Raw genomic sequence first — 10,990 nt, forward strand, 5'->3', positions numbered from 1 at the left:
TGTTAACAATTTCTGCTAGTTAGTTTTTGCTACCATGTGAGTTTTAGCTTGCTTGAGCCTGCTAACTGAGGAGTGTTAATTCACCTGTTTCCATACATGTTTCATTTTAAAACATTTATATTACAAAGGAGGTGTTTAATCTAACTGCTTAACTATTTATCTGTACATGGAATTGTATTTGGTTTATTTTTACAATTTTTTTTCTAATCTTTACAGGAAAATGCCACGGGCACTTTCTGATGTGTGGAGATATTTCACTGCAGCTAATGTAGATGGAAAAGCTGTGTACATTTGAAAATACTGTGCCAAATCATATGTGAAGAATGCACAACAAGCAACCTCTGACAAAAGTCCCTCTACTTCTATTCGAGGTGAAAATGATGAATCAGACACCTTATCGATAGCAACAGCTCATGGTCCTCCTGGAATCAGTAGTTTTTTTGACTCAATTGAGGAACATAGTCAGAGAAATGCTGATGAATGTCTTGCTCGAGCTGTGTATGCAACTGGTTCACCTCAGGCAATGTCTATTGGAATGTGTATTGTTAGGGGTTTGGACGATTCACGAGATATCTCGATTTCTTGTTTTACTCTAAAAAAAAAAAAAAAAGCTATGACATCATTCTTAATTTAATTTTCTTTATTAAATAAAAAAATATACAAGGCCTCGAGGCCTATTTGTGCAAAACAAATGAACAACACAAATGAACACCACATACCCACACGTCTATTCTATTGTTTAGGAATGTTTGACCACTAGCTGTTTGAATATGTAATTTATATAATCATTTTGATTGAAAATGTATTAATTTTGTTACTCATTTTGTTATTCATTTTGTTAATTTGTTGTTATAACTAAAACTGCCTGTTGTTATTTGCTATTGGATTGGCAGAATGACACAACTACTAACACATTAGCCTACAGCTGACCTGAACATAACTTTTTTGAAGGCTTTTTATTCATCCAATGTCACACTTACCGATGGCGAGGTGAAGCCTGTGCCCAAAGCACTGCAGGTCCAGTTGTTCAAGCGCAATGCTTTTATCATGTTGCTCCCGCTGTCAGTAGTCATGCACACCTGTCAGTCGTCGATCATCTTCCACGATGCCTGAGAGTCATTGAGACCCTGGGCTATTACTTCACCCGTATGATCATTGGGGAAGTAAGACGTCTGGAGGCACACATTTTGCAATTCCCAGTCTTCATTTATGTAGTGGACTGTCAAACTTAGGTATGGCTCTGCCGTTCTGCTCGACCATAGATCGGCTGTGGTGGAAAAATAAGAACCACTAGCCAGCTTCTCTGCGACTGTTTCGCGGGTAGCAGTGTATAATCGCGGCAGGGCTTCCTCCGTGAAATACTTGCGTCTTGGCAGCTGATATTTGTGGTCAACTGTACCTAGCAGCTCTTTAAAGCCTGGCTTTTCTACTGAAAAGATTGGGACCATATCTTTCGCTATGTAATAGGTCACTGCATCCGTTATCTCCTTCCACCTCAAACTTTTCATGTCATAAGGGATTACGTTTGAAAAGGATGCGGCTATGGTAGTTAGTCTTTTAGCAGACATTTTGGGAATCGGGCGACTGGAATCGTCATTGCGTAGTCTAACTAATTCCTCTCTTTCCACCACGTGTTTCAGTTGCAGGTGATGGAAGGGGTTGGTTGTGCTGCTGCTTTTCGTAGCAATTGTCTTTCGACACATTTTGCACATGGCATTAGTTTGCTGAACATCAGACCTCTTAAACCCGAACCACTTCCATATTACTGAAAAATCAATTGCTTCCCTTTTTGTTTGTGATTTCATCCTCAAGGGAGGCTGAGCTGCAAGCATTTCGCTACACTCGCATTAACATCTGCTAACCATGTGTATGTGACCAATACAATTGGATTTGATTTGAGCTGGCTTCCTTACTTTCCATTTTGGTGAAACTCTTACCGCCGCTACACTTCTCTGCCGTGGTTACAATTTGTGAAAGGCTGTCTAGGGTTGTGATTGGTGGATAACCTCTGTGCACGTGTTTGGCACGCAATTGGGGCATGATTCGACATTGGGCTGACAGAGAAGAGACAGTGAGACGCTGCATTTGTAAAACGTTACAACATTATAACAGAACCTTGATTCTTGCGATACAGGCATTTTAAAACATAAACTCGATATCGTAAAACCTCGATATATCGCCCAGCCCTAATTGGAAGAGATTTCTGAATGTTCTTCGCCCAGCATACACCCCTCCAACCAGACTTTCTTTATCTACTCATTTGCTGGATGCAGAGTTCAACAGAGTTCAAGTGAAGGTCAAGCAAATCATAGAGAAAGCAGACTGTATTGCAATCATCTCTGATGGGTGGTCGAATGTTCGTGGGCAAGGAATAATTAACTACATCATCTCCATCCCTCAACCAGTATTCTACAAGAGCACAGACACAAGAGACAACAGACACACCAGTCTCTACACTGCAGATGAGCTGAAGGCAGTCATCAATGACCTTGGACCACAGAAGGTATTTTCACTGGTGATAGACAATGCTGCGAACATGAAGGCTGCTTGGTCTAAAGTGGAGGAGTCCTACCCTCACATCACACCCATAGGCTGTGTTGCTCATGCATTGAATATGCTCCTCAAGGACATCATGGCACTGAAAACAATGGATACACTCTACAAGAGAGACAAGGAAATGGTTAGGTACAGCAGCAATCTACCTCACCAAGCAAGGTGAGAAGAATAAGAGCACCACATTGAAGCTGCCCAGCAACACCCATTGGGGTGGAGTTGTCATCATGTTTGACAGTCTCGTGGAGGGGAATGAGTCTCTCCAAGAAATGGCCATATCACAGTCTGCCGATATGAACAGCCCCATCAAGAGGATCCTCCTGGATGATGTATTTTGGGAGAGAGTGGTAAGCAGCATGAAATTCCTGAAACCTATAGCAGTAGCCATTGCACGGATTGAGGGAGACAATGCCATCCTGTCAGATGTTTAGACTCTGCTTGCAGATGTAAGAGAAGAAATCCGTACTGCTCTGCCCACTTCACTGTTGCTCCAAGCAGAGGAAACTGCAGTTCTGAAATACATCAAAAAGCGTGAAGACTTCTGCCTGAAGCCCATACACGCCGCAACGTACATGTTGGACCCCAAGTATGCTGGCAAGAGCATCCTTCTGGTGCAGAGATCAACAAGGCCTATGGTGTCATCACTACCGTGTCCCACCACCTTGGCCTGGATGAGGGCAAGGTTCTTGGCAGTCTGGCGATGTACACTTCCAAGCAAGGGCTTTGGGATGGAGATGCAATATGGCAGTCGTGCCAACATATCTGGAAGGGACTTTGTGGATCTGAGGCTCTTTCCCATGTTGCCTCCATCATCCTCCAAATCTCACCAATATCAGCCGCCTCAGAGCGCAACTGGTCCTTGTTTGGGAACACACACCAAACCACTCAACAGGTTGACCAATACAAGAGTTGAAAAATTGGTGGACATCCGGGCAAATTTGAGGCTTTTTGAGCCTGACAACAAGCCATCCTCAGCAAGGTTGGAAAGTGACAGTGAAGATGAGGCCTCAGAGTCTGATGTTCAAGAGGTGGCCATTGAGGGGGTCCAGGGAGAAGACATGGAAGCCTGAGAGGAAGACAACCAAAGCTTTAGTTTCTAGAAAAAGTTTTGGGGAGATGCGATGGATCATTGGGGATCATTTAATACTCCCTTTCTTTTGTTGTTCAGTGAAATCATCCCGTGTGAAGAGTCAACTCATTTAATTAAAGTTAAATTCGTTGCTACAATTTTTTTATATTGGAAGGATTTAATCATTTGCAATTATGTCTACTTATGATAAGGTAAAAGGTTTATGTTTCTGTCTCCATATGATATGGTAAATATATCCAATGCAAACAACATCTGCATTGAAATGGTATTAATATTAATTTGCATGTATTTCCTTTAATTACCATATTTTCCTGTTAATTCCCACGGAAAGTTTCCACCTCTGAATATTCCCCAAAATGTGCAACACCATGTGGGAACTCTTTCAAGACTGTTGGAAAAGCATTCCAGGTGAAGCTGGTTGAGAGAAAGATGTCATCAGGGCAAAGGGTGGCTATTTGAAGAATCTCAAATATAAAATAGATTTTGATTTGTTTGACACTTTTTTGGTTACTACATGAGTCCATATGTGTTATTGCATAGTTTTGATGTCTTCACTATTATTCTAGAATATGCTAAATTTGAAAGGGGGCAAATACTTTTTCACAGCACTGTACATACAGTGCTTTCAGAAAGTATTCATTCCCCTTGACTTATTCCACATTGTGTTGTTCTTTTCATTTCGGTCATTATTGTGGAATCACTACAATGTTGTTGATCCATCCTCAGTTTTCTCCTATCACAGCCATTAAACTCTGTAGTTGTTTTAAAAATCACCAATGGCCACATGGTGACATCCCTGAGCAGTTTCCTTCTTGTCCTGAAGCTCAGTTCAGAAGAACCCCTGGTCACTTTAATAATGGAACACTGGTCACTTAAATAATGTTTACATACTGTTTTACTCATTTCATATGTATATACTGTATTCAACTGTATTGTAGTCAATGCCACTCTTGACATTGCTCATCCTAATATTTATATATTTCTTAATTCCATTCTTTTACTTTTAGATTTGTGTGTATTGTTGTGAATTATTAGATACTACTGCACTGTTGGAGCTAGAAACACAAGCATTTCGCTACACCCACAATAACATCTGCTAAATATGTGTTTGCGACCAATAAAATCTGATTTGATTTGAGGGCTATTGTAAACAGGCTATAAAATCCTTCATAAAATCCAAATCCTTAAGAAGAATTGTATAGAATTTGGGAGAATAAATACTAGTTAACAGGTGCAGTGACCTCAGTGTTTTACTCCTGGGGGGGGATCACTTCATTTACAGTGCCCCTGCGCTGGTCCGGGTGACACCCCTCCAATTAAGCCCCCGTTTTCAATATGGTCAGCCACGATGAACACAAATAGAGAGAAGCCCACCACAAACAGAGCCCTGCCCGGGGTGGAGCAGGCAAAGAAAAGAGCCCCATCCATTTCATCACCGCTTATTCGCAACCCCAGACAGATGTGCCACGTGGTTCAGCGAGAAAATAAAGAATATGCGTGTCCCCTCCCATTTTTCCCTCACACTCACACACACAGAGGGGTGACCCAGATCTGAGATGTGGGGGTATGTGACTGCTTAGTTGACCCCAAAATCAGTTTGGAAGAAATGTTCATGCCTCAAAAAGGCATGCGCCTACATCTAACTCGGCCAATCAGGAACATTCACTGTCTTCCTGGTAAACAACTCCAGTGTAGATGTTGCGTTGTATTTTAGGTTATTGTCCTGCTGAAAGGTGAATTCATCTCCTATCTCCCAGCAGACTGAACCAGATTTTACTGTAGGATTATGCCTGTGCTTAGCTCCATTTCGCTTATTTTTTTATCCTGAAAAACTCCCCAGTCCTCAACGATTACAAACATACCCATAACATGATGCAGCCACCACTATGCTTGAAAATATGGAGAGTGGTACTCAGTAATGTGTTTTTTTTTTCCCCCCAAACATTTGCCCCAAACAATTTTTTTTTTGCAGTATTACATTAGTGCAGTTTTTCCCAAACTCGGTCCCCGGGACCCCAAGGGGTTTTTGCCCTAGGACTCCACAACTGATTCAAATAATCAAAGCTTGATGATTAGCTGATTATTTGAATTGGCTGTGTAGTGCTAGGGCAAAAACCAAAATGTGCACCCCTTGGGGTCCCGAGGACAGAGTTTGGGAAACCCTGCTTTAGTGCCTTGTTGCAAATAGGATGCATGTTTTGGAATATTTTTATCCTGTACAGGCTTCCTTCTTTTCACTCTGTCAATTAGGTTAGTATTGTGGAGTAACTACAATGTTGTTGATCCATCCTCAGTAGTTTTCTCCTATCACAGCCATTCAACTCTGTAACTGTTTTAAGTCACCATTGGCCTCATGGTGAAATCCCTGAGCGGTTTCCTTCCATTCCGGAAACTGAGTTAGGAAGGACGCCTGTATCTTTGATGTGACTGGGTGTATTGATACACCATCCAAAGTGTGATGAATAACTTCACCATGCTCAAAGGGATATTCAATGTCAGCTTTTTTTATTTTACCCATCTACTTTTTAAAATGTATTTATTTCACCTTTATTTAACCAGGTAGGCTAGTTGAGAACAAGTTCTTATTTGCAACTGCGACCTGGCCAAGATAAAGCAGAGCAATTCGACACATTCAACAACACAGAGTTACACATGGAATAAACTAAATGTACAGTCAATAATACAGTAAGGAAAAAGAAAACAAAAAGTCTATATACAGTGAGTGCAAATGAGGTATGATAAGGGAGTTAACACTTCTTATGGCTGGGGGCAGTATTGAGTAGCTTGGATGAATAAGGTGCCCAGAGTAAACTGCCTGCTACTCAGGCCCAGTTGCTAATATATGCATATTATTAGTAGATTTGGATAGAAAACACTCTGAAGTTTCTAAAACTGTTTGAATGATGTCTGTGAGTATAACAGAACTCATATGGCAGGCAAAAACCTGAGAAAAAATCCAACAGGAAGTGGGAAATCTGAGGTTTGTAGGTTTGCCTATCCAATATACAGTGTCTATGGGGTCATATTGCACTTCCTAAGGCTTCCACTAGATGTCAACAGTCTTTAGAACCTTTTTTGATGCTTCTACTGTGAAGGATGGGGGAATGAGAGCTGAATGAGTCAGAGGTCACGCGCGTTCACGTGAGAGTTAGCTCTGTTCCATTGCATTTCTACAGACAAAGGAATTCTCCGGTTGAAACATTATTGAAGATTTATGATAAAAACATCCTAAAGATTGATTCTATACTTCGTTTGACATGTTTCTACGAACTGTAATATGACTTTTCGTCTGAACTTTCGCCTGGACTTGCCAGCGCGTCGTGAGTTTGGATTGTGTCCCGAATGCGCGAACAAAAAGGAGGTATTTGGACGTAAATTATGGACTTTATCGAACAAATCAAACATGTATTGTGGAACTGGGATTCCTGGGAGTGCATTCTGATGAAGATCATCAAAGGTAAGTGAATATTTATAATGCTATTTCTGACTTTGTTGACTCCACCACATGGCGGATATCTGTATGGCTTGGTTTGTTGTCTGAGCGCTGTACTCAGATTATTGCATGGTGTGCTTTTTCCGTAAAGTGTTTTTGAAATCTGACACAGCGGTTGCATTAAGGAGAAGTGGATCTAAAATTCCATGCATAACAGTTGTATATTTTATCAATGATTATAATGAGTATTTCTGTAAATTGGTGTGGCTCTCTGCAAAATCACCGGATGTTTTGGAACTACTGAACGTAACGCGCCAATGTAAACTGAGATTTTTGGATATAAATATGAACTTTATCGAACAAAACATACATGTATTGTGTAACATTAAGTCCTATGAGTGTCATCTGATGAAGATCATCAAAGGTTAGTGATTAATTTTATCTCTATTTCTGCTTTTTGTGACTCCTCTCTTTGGCTGGAAAAATGGCTGTGTTTTTCTGTGACTAGGTATTGACCTAACATAATCGTTTGGTGTGCTTTCGTCGTAAAGCCTTTTTGAAATCGGACACTGTGGTGGGATTAACAACAGGTTTATCTTTAAAATGGTGTAAAATACAGATTTCTCAGTGATGTTTCAGAATCCAGTCTTCAGCAGAATGCCATCCCTCAGATTGAAAACCATAATGCCAGATTCAGCCCTATAGCACTTATTACAAAGCACAGAACAGTAAATAGCACATGATGCAAACACATAATTGAGGTGGTTTTCGCTCTATCTTGAAAACTTGACTGCTGACACACAATTCTTAGGAATTGTATAACATATACTTTTTGTGTAGTATTCCTTTGAGTTTGTCAGAAATAATTCAGGTAGTAGAGATGCATTTAATGGACAGCTGATGCGTATCCATGCAGTGTTGCAATCAATTGACAAAGGATGATCACCTACTCACATACGTTATACCTACAGTGTATCCGCTACACACTAATGCCTGTGTGTGTGTGTGTGTGTGTGTGTGTGTGTGTGTGTGTGTGTGTGTGTGTGTGTGTGTGTGTGTGTGTGTGTGTGTGTGTGTGTGTGTATTGACCCGCATGACCAGCGCTGCGATATCCACAGTAAGGGACAAAGAGGGCATGTTAGGGAAAAGATTCTTATGGTCCCACTAACAGATTCCTCTCCCCTTCACCTGCCTTCAAAGACTGCACACCCTGCAGGCTATCAGCACAACATTCCAAGGACTGTTTCCTCTCCTTAAACAACAACCCTTCCCTGAGGAGGTTTAGCCACTGAACAAACCACACGACCCAGCCAGGAACAAATACAGTGCTGCACGCACCAGCTAAGCACAATCCATAAGTCCCAGGCCAACATGTCAGCAGAACATATAGCCTAAGTCCCCTTCTTATAGCCCCCACACTGTAAACCATGACCACAATGTACACAGAACACACTGTCTGTCTGTCTGTCTGCGTGTGTGTGGTAAGGTAAAACAGAAAGTACTAGCAGCAGTAGCCGGTCAAGAGGAGTTTGCGCACGCAACACCCACCCACCAAAGCCACTTCATGGGCCTCTATATAACTACACAGTAATAACCCTATGTTACACAGGAGAGATGACCTAACTTCCTGTCCACTCACTATCAATGAAGAATCAGCATGCAAGCCTGTAAAATAGATGCATCATCATTAAAATGAAAACATTGTATTTTTTTGTTCAGAAAATGCAGCTTTAGATGATTACATCATGTATACCTCGTTGCAACTATACACCATGTATAGCCTACCTGGGACAGGCAAAATCTTAGTTTGCTGAAAATGAAAACAGCTACCAGAACTCAATAGCTGACATTCCAGCTATTGATTATCTCCGTGCCCCTTGGTACTTTAACAACACAAGTCACCTGAGCAGGCAGGGCTCATGGTGCACACGTATTAGCCTACACACCTCAAAAACAGCTCAGAAGAACTGGTAACATAGCCTAGATACATTGGATATGATTAAACAACATTTTTTTTTAAAACAACACGTTTTGTTTACTTATTTTTGACATTTTTTCAAATGACTTAATTGACTGAAAGGGTGGTTACACATTATGCAACATAAGCCTGGCTACGGTAAAACAACAGAACCTGCTTGGCTACAATGTAACGATATACATTCGCGGACTGCCACAAAGCTAGTCGATGTATGCAGCTGTAGAGCCGTCACATCATCATAAAAGCTTCACTATTGTAGCCTATTTATATAGGCAACACTGCGAGTAAACGTACTATGTGTTCTCGTTCATCAATTAAAGTGCAATGTTGTATCAATAAATGGGCTATAAGATAGATAAGGTAAACAATGCTGTGTTTAGCATCATGTAAGGCATGCGCCTACATAAAATGTACAATGTAAACAGAAATGAGAAAAGCTCGTCAAAATAAAAATCTGCCACCAAATTCGATTTTGGCTAAATTCGATATTGTATGATTTAGGAAATGAACGTGACCATGAATGTGTACTGAAGCCTACATTAATCAAATAATTGCATCCATAAAATGTTTTGTGATCAACATAGCCTCGAAGTCCAAATATGAAAAAGGCATTCCCATGAGAAATCTAATACCTATTAAATGGCATGTACAATCGAAATCATTTAATTATTAAATAAAGACAAATGTTTTTAAAAATGAGGGAGAATCGTAGTGCGCAAGCTAAACTAATTGCATTGAGATCGCTCCTTTCTTTCAGGTTGCCAGCTAGTTTACCCAAGCAACCAACGTTGGTGCAACCAACATTGCGAAATAACATAAATATAAACAATGTTATCGTATCTACAAAACCAAAAACGTTAGAAAATTCATGCTGTGATCGACAGCGGGTTTTCAAAGATGTTCATGCAGACAAAAAGGGAGCTGACATCTTGCCAAGCTGGTAGAGCCAGTATAGGCACCATAAGCGAAGCCCTTTTTGTTGGCACGCGATAGAAAGCCACCACCACAGCGAAGATCATTTGCGATTCATCCCCCTGTGCGCAATCAATCCGTTCACAACCGACAATAAACCTGCACTAGCATGCTATCCCACGCATCGGAGAATAAGATAAATAACGCTTAGATACCTTTTTACATCGGTAGAATCGTTCTCAATTTACCATCCTCTTGCTCATCTCACAGCCTTCGGGACGCCATGTTGCAAGCTTGTGACGTTGGGCTTTCTCACCCCTGACCCAAATTTGAATAGAAGCCAAATAAGAGCGGAGGAAAGGGAGACAACATCGGGCTCTTTCCTCTTCGGTGTTACATGGCGGTTTGCGGAGTGTCGGATTTTTCAACACGAAGCCCCTTCGCAATGCAGCTCGGCGTAGCCTAATAATGTTTCCCATATGCAGGCGATAAGATACTGTGAACCTGGTCTAGGCGTATCACCCACCATGGTGCAGCGCTTCTTTGTATCACATCTGTCGACTTGTAGTCATATACCTTGATTAGCAATTACAAGTCTTCTATTTCTCACACCAAGGCCGTAGACAATTTACATGAAGCAATTTCATAATTTTGTGTTTTGCAATAGTTTGTAAGCCTAATTGCAAATTAACCCTACATGCTCCAAAACTCAATCGTAACATACATGTGTAATAAGACGTTAATAGTGTTATATTGACTGGGCATGACTAGTAGGCCTATAACATCTCCAATAGATCAATGCATATTGTCATCATGGTTAGTTTAAATTAGGTTATTTTCAATTTCAGGGGAACCGTGGCAGGCTTTGTGGGCAATTTCACACAGCAAGACAAAAGCAATGAATGCTTGGGATTAGGAGACTGCTCTGGTGAGTGTGTGGTTTAATTTCTTTATCACTATTTGGATATTGTAGGCCTGCAGACAATAATAATATCAGGTCGTATAGTAGGCCTACATAACGATA

The 10,990-nt window shown here is 40.9% G+C and overlaps 1 protein-coding gene across 1 annotated transcript in view; it reads right to left on the reverse strand.

Annotated features, from left to right (window-relative positions):
- The window catches only part of LOC120055429 (hypermethylated in cancer 2 protein-like), a 55,388-nt gene extending 45,139 nt beyond the window's left edge, over nt 1–10,249 (reverse strand). The window contains exon 1 of the mRNA XM_039003295.1: nt 10,182–10,249. The gene's annotated coding sequence lies outside the window, so the exon portion shown is untranslated. The remainder of the gene's footprint in view (nt 1–10,181) is intronic.
- Nucleotides 10,250–10,990: the final 741 nt, after the last annotated feature.

This window comes from Salvelinus namaycush, chromosome 1 (genome assembly GCF_016432855.1).
Source record: "Salvelinus namaycush isolate Seneca chromosome 1, SaNama_1.0, whole genome shotgun sequence".
Classification (NCBI taxonomy): Eukaryota; Metazoa; Chordata; class Actinopteri; order Salmoniformes; family Salmonidae; genus Salvelinus; species Salvelinus namaycush.